Source organism: Chiloscyllium plagiosum, unplaced genomic scaffold (assembly GCF_037043375.1).
Source record: "Chiloscyllium plagiosum isolate Xiang-an unplaced genomic scaffold, Cpla_swu_hap1 HiC_scaffold_2, whole genome shotgun sequence".
In the NCBI taxonomy this organism is placed as follows: domain Eukaryota; kingdom Metazoa; phylum Chordata; class Chondrichthyes; order Orectolobiformes; family Hemiscylliidae; genus Chiloscyllium; species Chiloscyllium plagiosum.
In genome coordinates this window covers 82,707,970-82,722,560 of record NW_028270140.1, presented here as the reverse complement: position 1 = coordinate 82,722,560, position 14,591 = coordinate 82,707,970, and positions in this window count along the sequence as shown.

The following is a 14,591-nucleotide window of genomic DNA, read 5'->3' as shown; positions in this document are numbered from 1 at the left end:
CTACGAGTGAATGAGAAAGTCAAACCAATAAAAGACGAAGAGCAAATTCCTGTCTTGCATTAATCAACCTGTAACACATGTTTTCAAAGCTATGTTTTCAAAGTCATAAGTTAGTTGAAAGGATTGAAAAGCTGTAGTGAAAAGATTGCAAACTAATCACAGATAAATATGGCATTGGGTCCATCTTCGCTCATAGACATCTAGTTCAGTGGTTGTCAAAATATTTAACTGTAAGAGACTTTTGCAAATGGATTGGGAATCAAGAATAATCCAATTATATTATAATAGTGTATAATAGTTGAAATATGCCAATATTTTAATGATGTTTTTTAAAAGTCTGATATTTATTTGCATGTATCAATTACATTTTATGCTTATTGTGTTTACAGAGACTATGCAGGCAAGAATCAAGGAGAACCAACATATAGGAAGATCAGGACACAGAGCATGTACAAACAGATGCAGGGAAGGGGGAAGCACAGGAGCAAAGTGGAACTACATCATGATGAGAGCAGAAATATTAAGTAAAGTGTGCAGAAAGCAGAATCCTGGATTGAGCAAGAAACCAGCGTGAGCCAAAGCACCAAGAGAGCAGGAAGGCAAAGAGTACAAAAACACGATGAGAAGAGGAACCCAGAGACAACAGTAACCCAGACAAACCAGGAGCATGGAGAGAACAAGGACCTGGAGATGGCAGGATCACAGACAGTACAAACATTCAGGCATAACAGGAGGACAGGGAAAGCAGGAACATCGACAAAACAGGAACACAGAGAGCACAGAAATTCACCAGGAGCACAGAGAGAATGGGAAAGCAGAATGAACAGGAGCACAAAGCAAGCAGTGACACAAAGAGAACAGTGACACAGAGAGAACAGTGACACAGAGAGAACAGTGACCCAGATGGAACAGGGGCCCAGAGAGAACAGTGACACAGAGAGAACAGTGACACAGAGAGAACAGGGGCCCAGAGAGAACAGTGACCCAGAGAGAACAGTGACCCAGAGAGAACAGGGGCCCAGAGAGAACATGGGCCCAGAGAGAACAGTGACACAGAGAGAACAGGGGCCCAGAGAGAACAGTGACACAGAGATAACAGGGGCCCAGAGAGAACAGTGACCCAGAGAGAACAGTGACCCAGAGAGAACAGGGGCCCAGAGAGAACATGGGCCCAGAGAGAACAGTGACACAGAGAGAACAGGGGCCCAGAGAGAACAGGGGCCCAGAGAGAACAGGTGCCCAGAGAAAACATTGACTCAGAGAGAACAGGGGCCCAGAGAGAACAGTGACCCAGAGAGAACATGGGGTCCAGAGAGAACAGTGACACAGAGAGAACAGTGACCCAGACAGAACAGTGACCCAGAGAAAACAGGGGCCCAGAGAGAACAGTGACCCAGAGAGAACAGTGACACAGAGAGAACAGTGACACAGAGAGAACAGTGACACAGTGAGAACAGTGACACAGAGAGAACAGGGGACCAGGGAGAACAGTGACACAGAGAGAACAGGGGCCCAGAGAGAACAGTGACACAGAGAGAACAGGGGCCCAGAGAGAACAGGGCCCCAGAGAGAACAGTGACCCAGAGAGAACAGTGACCCAGAGAGAACAGGGGCCCAGAGAGAACAGTGACACAGAGAGATCAGTGACCCAGAGAGAACAGGGGCCCAAAGAGAACAGTGACCCAGAGAGAACAGTGACACACAGAGAACAGTGACACAGAGAAAACAGTGACACAGTGAGAACAGGGGCCCAGAGAGAAAAGTGACACAGAGAAAACAGTGACACAGTGAGAACAGGGGCCCAGAGAGAACAGTGACACAGAGAGAACAGGGGCCCAGAGAGAACAGTGACACAGAGAGAACAGGGGCCCAGAGAGAACAGTGACCCAGAGAGAACAGTGACCCAGTGAGAACAGTGACCCAGAGAGAACAAGCGCCCAGAGAGAACAGGGGCCCAGAGAGAACAGTGACCCAGAGAGAACAGTGACCCAGATGGAACAGGGGCCCAGAGAGAACAGTGACACAGAGAGAACAGTGACACAGAGAGAACAGGGGCCCAGAGAGAACAGTGACCCAGAGAGAACAGGGGCCCAGAGAGAACATGGGCCCAGAGAGAACAGTGACACAGAGAGAACAGGGGCCCAGAGAGAACAGTGACACAGAGATAACAGGGGCCCAGAGAGAACAGTGACCCAGAGAGAACAGTGACCCAGAGAGAACAGGGGCCCAGAGAGAACATGGGCCCAGAGAGAACAGTGACACAGAGAGAACAGGGGCCCAGAGAGAACAGGGGCCCAGAGAGAACAGGTGCCCAGAGAAAACATTGACTCAGAGAGAACAGGGGCCCAGAGAGAACAGTGACCCAGAGAGAACATGGGGTCCAGAGAGAACAGTGACACAGAGAGAACAGTGACCCAGACAGAACAGTGACCCAGAGAAAACAGGGGCCCAGAGAGAACAGTGACCCAGAGAGAACAGTGACACAGAGAGAACAGTGACACAGAGAGAACAGTGACACAGTGAGAACAGTGACACAGAGAGAACAGGGGACCAGGGAGAACAGTGACACAGAGAGAACAGGGGCCCAGAGAGAACAGTGACACAGAGAGAACAGGGGCCCAGAGAGAACAGGGCCCCAGAGAGAACAGTGACCCAGAGAGAACAGTGACCCAGAGAGAACAGGGGCCCAGAGAGAACAGTGACACAGAGAGATCAGTGACCCAGAGAGAACAGGGGCCCAGAGAGAACAGTGACCCAGAGAGAACAGTGACACACAGAGAACAGTGACACGGAGAAAACAGTGACACAGTGAGAACAGGGGCCCAGAGAGAAAAGTGACACAGAGAAAACAGTGACACAGTGAGAACAGGGGCCCAGAGAGAACAGTGACACAGAGAGAACAGGGGCCCAGAGAGAACAGTGACACAGAGAGAACAGGGGCCCAGAGAGAACAGTGACCCAGAGAGAACAGTGACCCAGTGAGAACAGGGGCCCAGAGAGAACAGTGACCCAGAGAGAACAGTGACCCAGTGAGAACAGTGACCCAGAGAGAACAGTGACCCAGAGAGAACATGGGGTCCAGAGAGAACAGTGACACAGAGAGAACAGTGACCCAGAGAGAACAGTGACCCAGTGAGAACAGTGACCCAGAGAGAACAGGGGCCCAGAGAGAACAGGGGCCCAGAGAGAACAGTGACCCAGAGAGAACAGGGGCCCAGAGAGAACATTGATCCAGAGAGAACAGGGGCCCAGAGAGAACAGTGACCCAGAGAGAACAGGGGCCCAGAGAGAACATTGATCCAGAGAGAACATGGGGTCCAGAGAGAACAGTGACACATAGAGAACAGGGGCCCCGAGAACATGGGGCCCAGAGAGAACAGGGGCCCAGAGAGAACAGGGGCCCAGAGAGAACAGTGACCCAGAGAGAACAGGGGCCCAGAGAGAACAGTGACCCAGAGAGAACAGTGACCCAGTGAGAACAGTGACCCAGAGAGAACAGGGGCCCAGAGAGAACAGGGGCCCAGAGAGAACAGTGACCCAGAGAGAACATGGGGTCCAGAGAGAACAGTGACACAGAGAGAACAGTGACCCAGAAAGAACAGTGACACAGAGAGAACAGTGACACAGTGAGAACAGTGACACAGAGAGAACTGTGACACAGAGAGAACAGGGGCCCAGAGAGAACAGTGACACAGAGAGAACAGTGACCCAGAGAGAACAGGGGCCCAGAGAGAACAGTGACCCAGAGAGAACAGTGACCCAGAGAGAACAGTGACACAGAGAGAACATGGGATCCAGAGAGAACAGTGACACAGAGAGAACAGTGACCCAGAGAGAACAGTGACACACAGAGAACAGTGACACAGAGAGAACAGTGACACAGTGAGAACAGTGACACAGAGAGAACAGTGACCCAGAGAGAACAGGGGCCCAGAGAGAACAGTGACACAGAGAGAACAGGGGCCCAGAGAGAACAGTGACCCAGAGAGAACAGTGACCCAGAGAGAACAGTGACACACAGAGAACAGTGACACAGAGAAAACAGTGACACAGTGAGAACAGGGGCCCAGAGAGAAAAGTGACACAGAGAAAACAGTGACACAGTGAGAACAGGGGACCAGAGAGAACAGTGACACAGAGAGAACAGGGGCCCAGAGAGAACAGTGATCCAGAGAGAACATGGGGTCCAGAGAGAACAGTGACACAGAGAGAACATGGGGTCCAGAGAGAACAGTGACACAGAGAGAACAGGGGCCCAGAGAACATAGGGCCCAGAGAGAACAGGGGCCCAGAGAGAACAGAGGCCCAGAGAGAACAGTGACCCAGAGAGAACAGTGACCCAGTGAGAACAGTGACCCAGAGAGAACAGTGACCCAGAGAGAACAGGGGCCCAGAGAGAACAGGGGCCCAGAGAGAACAGTGACACAGAGAGAACATGGGGTCCAGAGAGAACAGTGACACAGAGAGAACAGTGACCCAGAGAGAATAGTGACCCAGTGAGAACAGTGACCCAGTGAGAACAGGGGCCCAGAGAGAACAGGGGCCCAGAGAGAACAGTGACCCAGAGAGAACATGGGGTCCAGAGAGAACAGTGACCCAGAGAGAACAGTGACCCAGAGAGAACAGTGACACAGAGAGAACAGTGACACAGTGAGAACAGTGACACAGAGAGAACAGGGGCCCAGAGAGAACAGGGGCCCAGAGAGAACAGTGACCCAGAGAGAACAGGGGCCCAGAGAGAACAGTGACCCAGAGAGAACAGTGACACAGAGAGAACAGTGACCCAGAGATAACAGTGACACAGAGAGAACAGTGACCCAGAGAGAACAGTGACACAGAGAGAACAGTGACCCAGAGAGAACAGGGGCCCAGAGAGAACAGTGACCCAGAGAGAAAAGTGACACAGAGAGAACAGTGACACAGAGAAAACAGTGACACAGTGAGAACAGGGGCCCAGAGAGAAAAGTGACACAGAGAGAACAGGGGCCCAGAGAGAACAGTGACACAGAGAGAACATGGGGTCCAGAGAGAACAGTGACACAGAGAGAACAGGGGCCCTGAGAACATGGGGCCCAGAGAGAACAGGGGCCCAGAGAGAACAGTGACCCAGAGAGAACAGTGACCCAGTGAGAACAGTGACCCAGAGAGAACAGGGGCCCAGAGAGAATAGGGGCCCAGAGAGAACAGTGACCCAGAGAGAACATGGGGTCCAGAGAGAACAGTGACACAGAGAGAACAGGGGCCCAGAGAGAACAGTGACACAGTGACACAGTGAGAACAGGGGCCCAGAGAGAACAGTGACCCAGAGAGAACAGTGACACAGAGAGAACAGGGGCCCAGAGAGAACAGTGACACAGTGACACAGTGAGAACAGTGACCCAGAGAGAACAGTGACCCAGAGAGAACAGTGACACAGTGAGAACATGGACCCAGAGAGAACAGTGACACAGTGACACAGTGAGAACAGTGACCCAGAGAGAACAGTGACCCAGAGAGAACAGTGACACAGTGAGAACATGGACCCAGAGAGAACAGTGACCCAGAGAGAACAGTGACACAGTGAGAACAGGGGCCCAGAGAGAACAGTGACACAGTGAGAACATGGGCCCAGAGAGAACAGTGACACAGTGACACAGTGAGAACAGGGGCCCAGAGAGAACAGTGACACAGTGAGAACAGGGGCCCAGAGAGAACAGTGACACAGTGAGAACATGGGCCCAGAGAGAACAGTGACACAGTGACACAGTGAGAACAGGGGCCCAGAGAGAACAGTGACACAGTGACACAGTGAGAACAGTGACCCAGAGAGAACAGTGACCCAGAGAGAACAGTGACACAGTGAGAACATGGACCCAGAGAGAACAGTGACCCAGAGAGAACAGTGACACAGTGAGAACAGGGGCCCAGAGAGAACAGTGACACAGTGAGAACAGGGGCCCAGAGAGAACAGTGACACAGTGAGAACATGGGCCCAGAGAGAACAGTGACACAGTGACACAGTGAGAACAGGGGCCCAGAGAGAACAGTGACACAGTGACACAGTGAGAACAGGGGCCCAGAGAGAACAGTGACACAGTGAGAACATGGGCCCAGAGAGAACAGTGACACAGTGACACAGTGAGAACAGGGGCCCAGAGAGAACAGTGACACAGTGACACAGTGAGAACAGTGACCCAGAGAGAACAGTGACCCAGAGAGAACAGTGACACAGAGAGAACAGGGGCCCAGAGAGAACAGTGACACAGTGACACAGAGAGAACAGGGGCCCAGAGAGAACAGTGACATAGTGACACAGTGAGAACAGGGGCCCAGAGAGAACAGTGACACAGTGAGAACAGGGGCCCAGAGAGAACAGTGACACAGAGAGAACAGTGATCTAGAGAACAGGGCCCCAGAGAGAACAGGGGCCCAGAGAGAACAGGCGCCCAGAGAGAACGGGGGCCCAGAAAGAACAGTGACCCAGAGAGAACAGGGGCCCAGAGAGAACAGTGACCCAGAGAGAACAGGGGCCCAGAGAGAACAGTGACACAGAGAGAACAGTGACACAGAGAGAACAGTGATCCATTGAACAGGGCCCCAGTGAGAACAGGGCCCCAGAGAGAACAGTGACACAGAGAGAACAGGGGCCCAGTGAGAACAGGGGCCCAGAGAGAGCAGGGGCACAGAGAGAACCCGGGTTCATTTCCCGCCTCAAGCGACTGACTGTGTGGAGTTTGCACGTTCTCCCCGTGTCTGCGTGGGTGTCCTCCGGGTGCTCCGGTTTCCTCCCACAGTCCAAAGATGTGCAGGTCAGGTGAATTGGCCATGCTAAATTGCCCGTAGTGTTTGGTAAGGGGTAAATGGAGGGGTATGGGTGGGTTGCGCCTCGGCGGGCCGGTGTGGACTTGTTGGGCCGAAGGGCCTGTTTCTGCACTGTAATGTAATCTGTAAATCTGTAAACAGGAACACAGACAGAACAGGTCACTGGGAAAGCAGGTCATAGAGAGAACAGCAGTGCTGAAAGGAGCATAGAGAAAAAAGGGACTGAGAGAGGATAGAAGACCAGAGAAAGGATAAGCACAGGGCTGATATGAACATGGAGATAACAGCAACCCAGGGAGTTAGGTGCAAAGATGGAATAAGAGGAGAGAGACAAAGACCAGGAACCCAAAGAGAACAGAATCGTAGAGGGAACAGTTGCAGAAATAACAGGAGCCCAGAGAGAACAAAAGCAGCAAGAATGCAGAATTCCAGAGAGTATAGGAACTCAGAAAGTACAGAATTTTAGAAAATTTGGAAACAGAGAGAACAAAAACCCAATGAGAACAGGACTCCAGAGTGAACAGTTGAGCAGAGAGAACAGGGGCATAAAGAGAACAAAAATGTAGAGAGAACAGGAATGTAGGGAATACAAGAACATGAAGAGTATATTAATTCAAAGATGGTAGGAGTGCAGAGAATGTAAAGCATGGGTAGAGAAGTTACCAGCTGCCGTTCACTTCTTCACTTTGGAATATGATGCTCTGAGATGTAACAAATGTGAGCTGCCCACTGGATGGCCCTGCATGGTGGGACTCTGACAGTTTCCCAATAATTCGCCCCCACCTTTAGAACCATTATTTTAGGCCAACACTAGGCCTTTCTAATCTTCCCCCCAAACCCACCCACACCCCCCCCACCCCTACATTACTCAACTTGCAGCATCCATTCTTTTTATTTCTTGATCTCCTTTCATGTGAAATTAACTTTCTGTTATTGGGCCCAAAATGTTTTTTTATAATTTAAATACATCTTTTTGTCCTATTGTGACAGCTCAGTATAAAATAACATTCTTCACGTAATTTTTCATTCCCTTAACTATCTTGTATAACTGTACACATTTCTCAGGTACAAAACCAACTTTCTAGGCTGGAAATTCTTAGGAGATTGTCTTCCTCATCTGCCATAACTTCAGCAAAGGAATCACAGAAACTCTAGACTAATAACCTAAACCCCACATTTTTCTAGTATTTCTACAGTTCTTCCAGCAAAGTGGTAATGGATTATGGGAAAACTCTGCCAGAAACTTTCCCCTAATTTTAGTTTTTTTTCAAACTTAAGTGACATATTCAGATTTGTAGCTCCCCTTTTCCAGTGTTCCAGTGCATCAGCATTCATTTGTTTTTTGGAGGGAGTGGGAGTGGGGGAAGTTGGCAAGAAAAATTGAAACGTAAATTTTGAGGCATCTTCGATTTTTTTGCTGGTATATAATTGAACATTCTCTTGACTTAGTTCATTGTTGTTCCGTATTGGTTGAATATTTTACAGTTGTGAATCCTAAGTCCTTCAAGTTCCTTTCACTTAATTCTTATATATTTCAATTCTATTCATGAAAAGATAGGTGACCCAGTTTTCCTTCCTATGTGGGTTATCTTTAAACTTAAATGAAGTCTACCATTTTTTTGCCCAGTTTTGTATTTTGACCAAATCATCAATAACTCCTGAACTTCTTTCCCTAAATCCATTCTAGTTTGGCATCATTTGAAAATTTGTCCAGATTCACATCACAATACTGGTTTCAATCTTAAACCACAAGAAATTAAGTCAACATATAAACCCTTAAGAATCTAATGATGATTGTGAAGCCATTGTGAATTGTTGGGAAAATCCCATTTGGTTCAGTAATGCCCTTTAAGGAAGGAAACCTGTTGTCCTTATCTGGTCTGGCCTACATATGACTGCAGACCAACAGTAATGCCATTGATCCTTAAAACCGCCCTAGGCAATTTGGGTTGAACAATAAATTCTGGTCTAGCCAGTAATCCCTTGAATGAATTGTTAAAAGTCTTCCGAGAACACAACGCTGTTGTCTTTTCTGCAGAAGACAATCCCAAGGTGACCATCAGATGGCAAACCATTGCAAGTTTGAGTCCACTATAGGAAGACAAGAAGTAAGAGAAGTTCATTGGGAAGAAGAAAACCGGGATTTATTTAGAGTCTCTTGGTCTCACAATAACATAATTGGCAATGGGTATCTGGATTTATATGGCACACAGGGTAATCTGAAAACTGAGCCAATCAGGCGCATAGCACTCTAAACCTTTTTCTTGTACTTAATTTAAACCTTCAAATCCAGAACTTGTGCGCTGTTCTTCATCCTTGCATCCAATTTTTCCAGCGCTACGTGGTCACAGTTTTGCCTCTTCATCTCTTTCAAAGACCTGAAAACTGTGGAACATATTGTGCCTAGCAACCTTCCGGCTTTCAGTTAATAGCAAACCTATTGTCTAATTTATCTAACTACTCTTGTTATTCAATTTTAAATCTAGTTTTTCAGTATAAATAAATGATCCACATTTTCCAATGAATAAAAAGGCGGACAATACGTAGTCCCCAAACGTAGTTTTAAATTGAACCTAATTAGCAGTGCGGAATGAAAGACGACTCCAAGAACGCATTCAGGATTAGGGCAATGCCAGACTCAGAATGATAGCATGCAATGATGGTAATGTAGTACCTCCCTTTTATGGGACAGATCAGTATTCGAACATTTAATTGACAACCAAATAGCTCTTGCGATAAAGGACATTAATTCGATATTTTCACACAACGTTATTTCAAATTATCAATTCAAGAATTTGAGTGGAACAGGATACCTTGGAGGACATGATTAAATTTACCATGCATTGACTTATCAAGCAAAAGTTTCGTATATTATTTTGAGTGACGTAGTAACGTTTAGTAATGCGTTACTGTCTGAATACCATCAATTGGCGTTCTAGTGTTTCTGGATTTGTGTCTGCACACCTGTACATTGCTGATGTTTGGAGCTATTTCATCACCTTCAATTACACGGATCCCTATTCGAAAGTAGCCAGCCATCACACAAGGTTAACCTTATTTTTATAATCACAACCTGTCCTATTTCACTTTGCAGCCTATATTTATATTGTGGTTGTGTTTTTTTTTAAATATAAAGTTTCAAGTGTCACGTTGCATGTATTGATTTCCACAGTCAAGATGTGACCGAATTGCAGGACGTAAAATAACGTGTTGGAGGTTGGGATGGACGCATTTTGGCATAGTCACAGAAGATCTCCCAATGTGATATATCCGACCACACCCTCCAGAAACCATCACTTTGAGGCAAAAGTCTGCTTACTGGTATATATTTGAAGTATTTTAGATGGCTATGTACTCGAAGAAAAGAATAAAGTAAATCATCTCGGTGTGTACCAAATATCCAAATACATTGGATGTAGTGCCTGATCCAATTTTAAATTGCATTTAAATGAACCAAACTCATTATAAACAGCAACCTGTGTTCACACTGTAGATACTGAAGAAGTCCTAGATGATAATTAAACCCGCGCTGGAAACTGTAAAAACGAGAAAACCCTAATGGTGTTGCATCATGCCTTTGCCCGCGGCCATATAGACCCTTTGCTATTTTGTCCTGTTGAAGATTTGCTCCAAATTGCTGGTGTGCTACCATCACGTTAAAGTGAGCTGTTTGCGGGCAAATGTCTCGAGATGCTGCTAAAATAAAGCCTACCTGTGTAAAGATTCAGGTGCTAGCTCCTGGTACAACAGTCAGCTGTTGATTCATGATCAACTCATGCTCTCTGTGACCAGGCTGACTCCAATGCGATGGATGCATTTCCTAAACACGTCTATACTATAAGTTCCAACCTGTCGAATTTGAAGTAGGCAAGGGGTTATGTGTGATTACCATCAAAACCACCAACAATAACAATGTAAAGCCGTCAAATTTTCCGGATGCTCAGATTATTTGCATAATTAAATTGTAATTAACAATTTATGACCGAGGGAGAAAAGGCAACATATTTGCGTTGAGGTTAGTAAGTCCAATAAAAGAAAGTTGTTGTAAGATAATTTACTGATAGTCACCCGTTCTAGTATGATAGAAACTGGAACACCCCATTTCTAAAGTATTAGCCAAGTGGATCTACTGGGTTTTCTTTATTTGGTTTAGTGTAGAGAGGTTGCAAGATTTCCCAGAAACTGCTTGGGTCAGATCTCTCAAAGCAGTGAGTTTCGAATCTATGTATCGCTTTCGGACGCCGACCAGTTCTCCTTTCTTTCATGGTTTTGCGGACATTTGTTTTTACAACCGTCAGCGGGTACATTCCACTTCTCCACTTACTCTGTGTTACTTAAAGTGGTAGAAAGGTTTAGCCTGAAGAGCTCCAAGTAATTGTCAGGGTGAGTAAATTGGTCTGTGGCTGATTGGTGCACTCCATTTGTTAGCCAGGTTAATTCACCCAAATAGAAGTTTAACACTTCGAATGAAGTGAACAAGAAGGATCGAGACAGCTACCGGATCCAACCTACTGGAGCCAAGAACAGGCCCTTTTGGATGTCCCAAACTATTCAAGTAATGGACGATGATGTGTATGGAGAAAGCTGACGCATTAAGCACAAAATAAAGTTATCACTTAATGCTTTTTTATAGCCGGTACTACACGCGTGAATCGAAGCGAAAGGGTCCAGAGTAACAATTTAACCTGCTTGGGATTGAAGGCCACACAGTGGTTCCTAATAAGCCCTTTTGCCCGATACGTCGATTTTCCTGCTCCTTGGATGCTGCCTGACCTGCTGTGCTTTTCCAGCAGCACTCTAATCTTGACTGTAATTTCCAACATCTGCAGTCCTCACTTTCGCCTTCCTAATAAACGGCATCTGGTGCTGTTTAAGATGTCTGTTGACACTAACTAGAAGGGGACAAGGTGGCATCAGCCAGGTTAATATCCATCTCAGTTATGATAAAGAAAACTTCACATTATAAACTTCAGTTTACAAATCCCAATCTATCTCATCAAGCTAAGTGTCTCTAGAAACTCCCAGTTAAACCGGAGATACTTGTAAGCCAAACCAGATCAGGATTTATATACAAAACTGATTAAATTTCAGCCAAGTTGACCAGGATTGGTCGTGGTAATATTTTCTTGTGGTTTGAAAGTGGTCAGGTGGAGAGGGAGAGAGTGCCTGCTGCTGTTCCCTTTAAGATGTTAACTGGGTGAGGATTTGAAAGTGTGAGGTGCTGCGCCCCCTTGGGTTTGTTCGGTAACTACTTGTGAAACTCAGAGTTTAGGAGCCGGACACTTCACCGCTTTCAGAAGAACCATTTTCAGCAACTTGCCGAACTGCGCGTTCGTTAACCGTTTTGCTAAATAACTGAAGTTCGATTTTCTTGGCGCGTTGTGTAATCTACTATATTTATTTACCGGGCTCCATGTTTTTCTTTTACACGCGTATCACGTTAGGTCAGGTTTTCTGAGATTTGTAATAAATAGCGAGAAATGAAAGTCAAAGTAACACCGAGGGAGTCACACCCGATAATTATGATTCCATCTATAGTTGATATTGTTATATGTGAAAGCTTGATAAATTCGATGGTGACGAATTACTCCAATGTGGTTATTGATCGTGTTACTACTGTAACACATCATTCAGTGACACTGGAGTTTTGCAGTATTTTCACATTAATTCTGAATGCAACTGTAATGATCTGTATGATTGCGAGCTTGCACATTGTGTATTTTGATACGAGATGCAGAGAAGGCACAAGTGTATATAGTTTTGGAAGATTACTGATTATAAACCCTCAAAATGTACCGTAAAGCATGAGCCTGAAGTTAAGCACTGCTCTTTCTGATCACTTCTTTAGGATTTAAAAAAGACCTACCAATTAAACCTCGGAATGTAAACCATGGACAGTATTTTTATAACACTGGTGATATATTCTCATCGTTTTACTGTCAATGCAGTGTTCCGAGTATTTGCCCGGACATTAGTCTGTAATATGTTCACTGAATGCTTTCCCCTTGCCTTGATTGGTCTTGCGCAGAAAGCGATAATGTTTGAGATTCAGTTTTGTCCACCTTACATTTCCCACAAATTTTGATCACTTACCGTGCAGTGAATTCTTCCGAGCGCGCGCTGAACTTCCCACTGACAGGAAAGAAAAGGCGTGAAGCGTTTCGCGTGATGAATGTACACGTTTGACAATAATGTGGAGTTCATGTTTACAAAGAAAAACTGAACTGGATAGAAGACGGCACCAGTATCCTCCCCGACATTACTTCAAATAAACTGCTGTCGATAATTCTACTGAAACAACTTTATGTTCATTAAAATGGAAACGCACAAACTGTTAGAGAATTTATTTTTGAACTCGTGCCTAGCTGAATGCCGAACATTATCGATGCGTTGTTTTACCAATCCCCATTCCCGATTGTTTTCGTAGATGGGAAAGTTAGTGAAGAGTGTTGCTTTAAACCTCAATATGAAATATATAAGAGCCGGATGCGAGTTTATAAAAACTCAGTGTTGATAATGATAACAGAGGGCAGAATGCTTGTAGTGTATCATTGTTTACACGCCCGTCGCTTTATACAGTGGATCGTTACATTATGTTCATTAGGTTCATACACGGACAGTAATTATCGTCCCGAACCCATTGACAGGCAAGTTTACAATCTGTTATAGTTTCTCTTTCCTTTCTCCACCCAAAATAAGTGCAAATGATGCAAGAGAGTGTGATCTTCATTAATCCCGCCTGAATAAATGTCTGTATTAATGAATTATAAACCCGTGAAGCTGTGACCTTAAAACTATAGTCAGGAGACACCTCGGCCAAGAAAAGCTGTTGAATTCTTTATCGGACTCCTGTCAAAATGAACCGTCTATTTGTCTTGCCCGATCAAGAGAATTAATTAACAAGAAATGCAAACTTTTAATTGGGTGTCAAATGGAATCAGATTTCCTAATAACCAGCTATCCAGATCGAACCCTGCCTCGCTTCTACCTTGTGGGACACGTCAAAAAATTGTGACTTGCTTTGGATATTTTACGCGAGAAAATGATGAATTTCGGTAGTTAATTTATCGATCGCAGCTCCCATTCCCGCATGTTTTATTTTAGAAGTCATTAATCAATGAAGAAAAACATGAGTGTGCTCCCTGCAATTTAATACACTGAGCCTTATTTCAGTCCAACAAATTTGCTTGGAATATTTACATCGATTGTAGATTTGTACATGCACGCACACACATACATAAACGCACATCTGATAACACGATCGCTTTAGAGGCGGACAAAACCAGTCTACGTGTGATCATTTTTAACATCCAATTTTTTTTTTACTTAGCCTAAATCATAATTGTTACATAAAAAGTCCTTTCTTTCTTTCTGCATAATGACTTACAGAAAACTAGCATGCCCAATAAACGAAATATAATTTGAATATTAATTTCACGTTATCAGATTGGATAAATCATCAATCAAGTAAATGTCAGTGCAGTGCTAAATGTGAGGGATACGATGCATTGCAGCAATTAGACTTTGCTTAAATAAATTTACATTTTTCTTGCTATAATCGACAGAATGCATTAGCAAACTGACCTGGCTGTTGTTGGACACTGACAAACAGACGGACATGGAAGACTTTGCAATTTCTCCCAGAGGACGCTTCTTAATCAGACTGCTAGTGAGCTCCTTTATTGCTCTTTGCCTCCCAAGTTCAAAAAGTCCCTGATGAAAACGGGTTTTATTCCACCATCCCACCCCACCACCCCGCTCCCGACACACTATATTGTTCTTTTATTTTT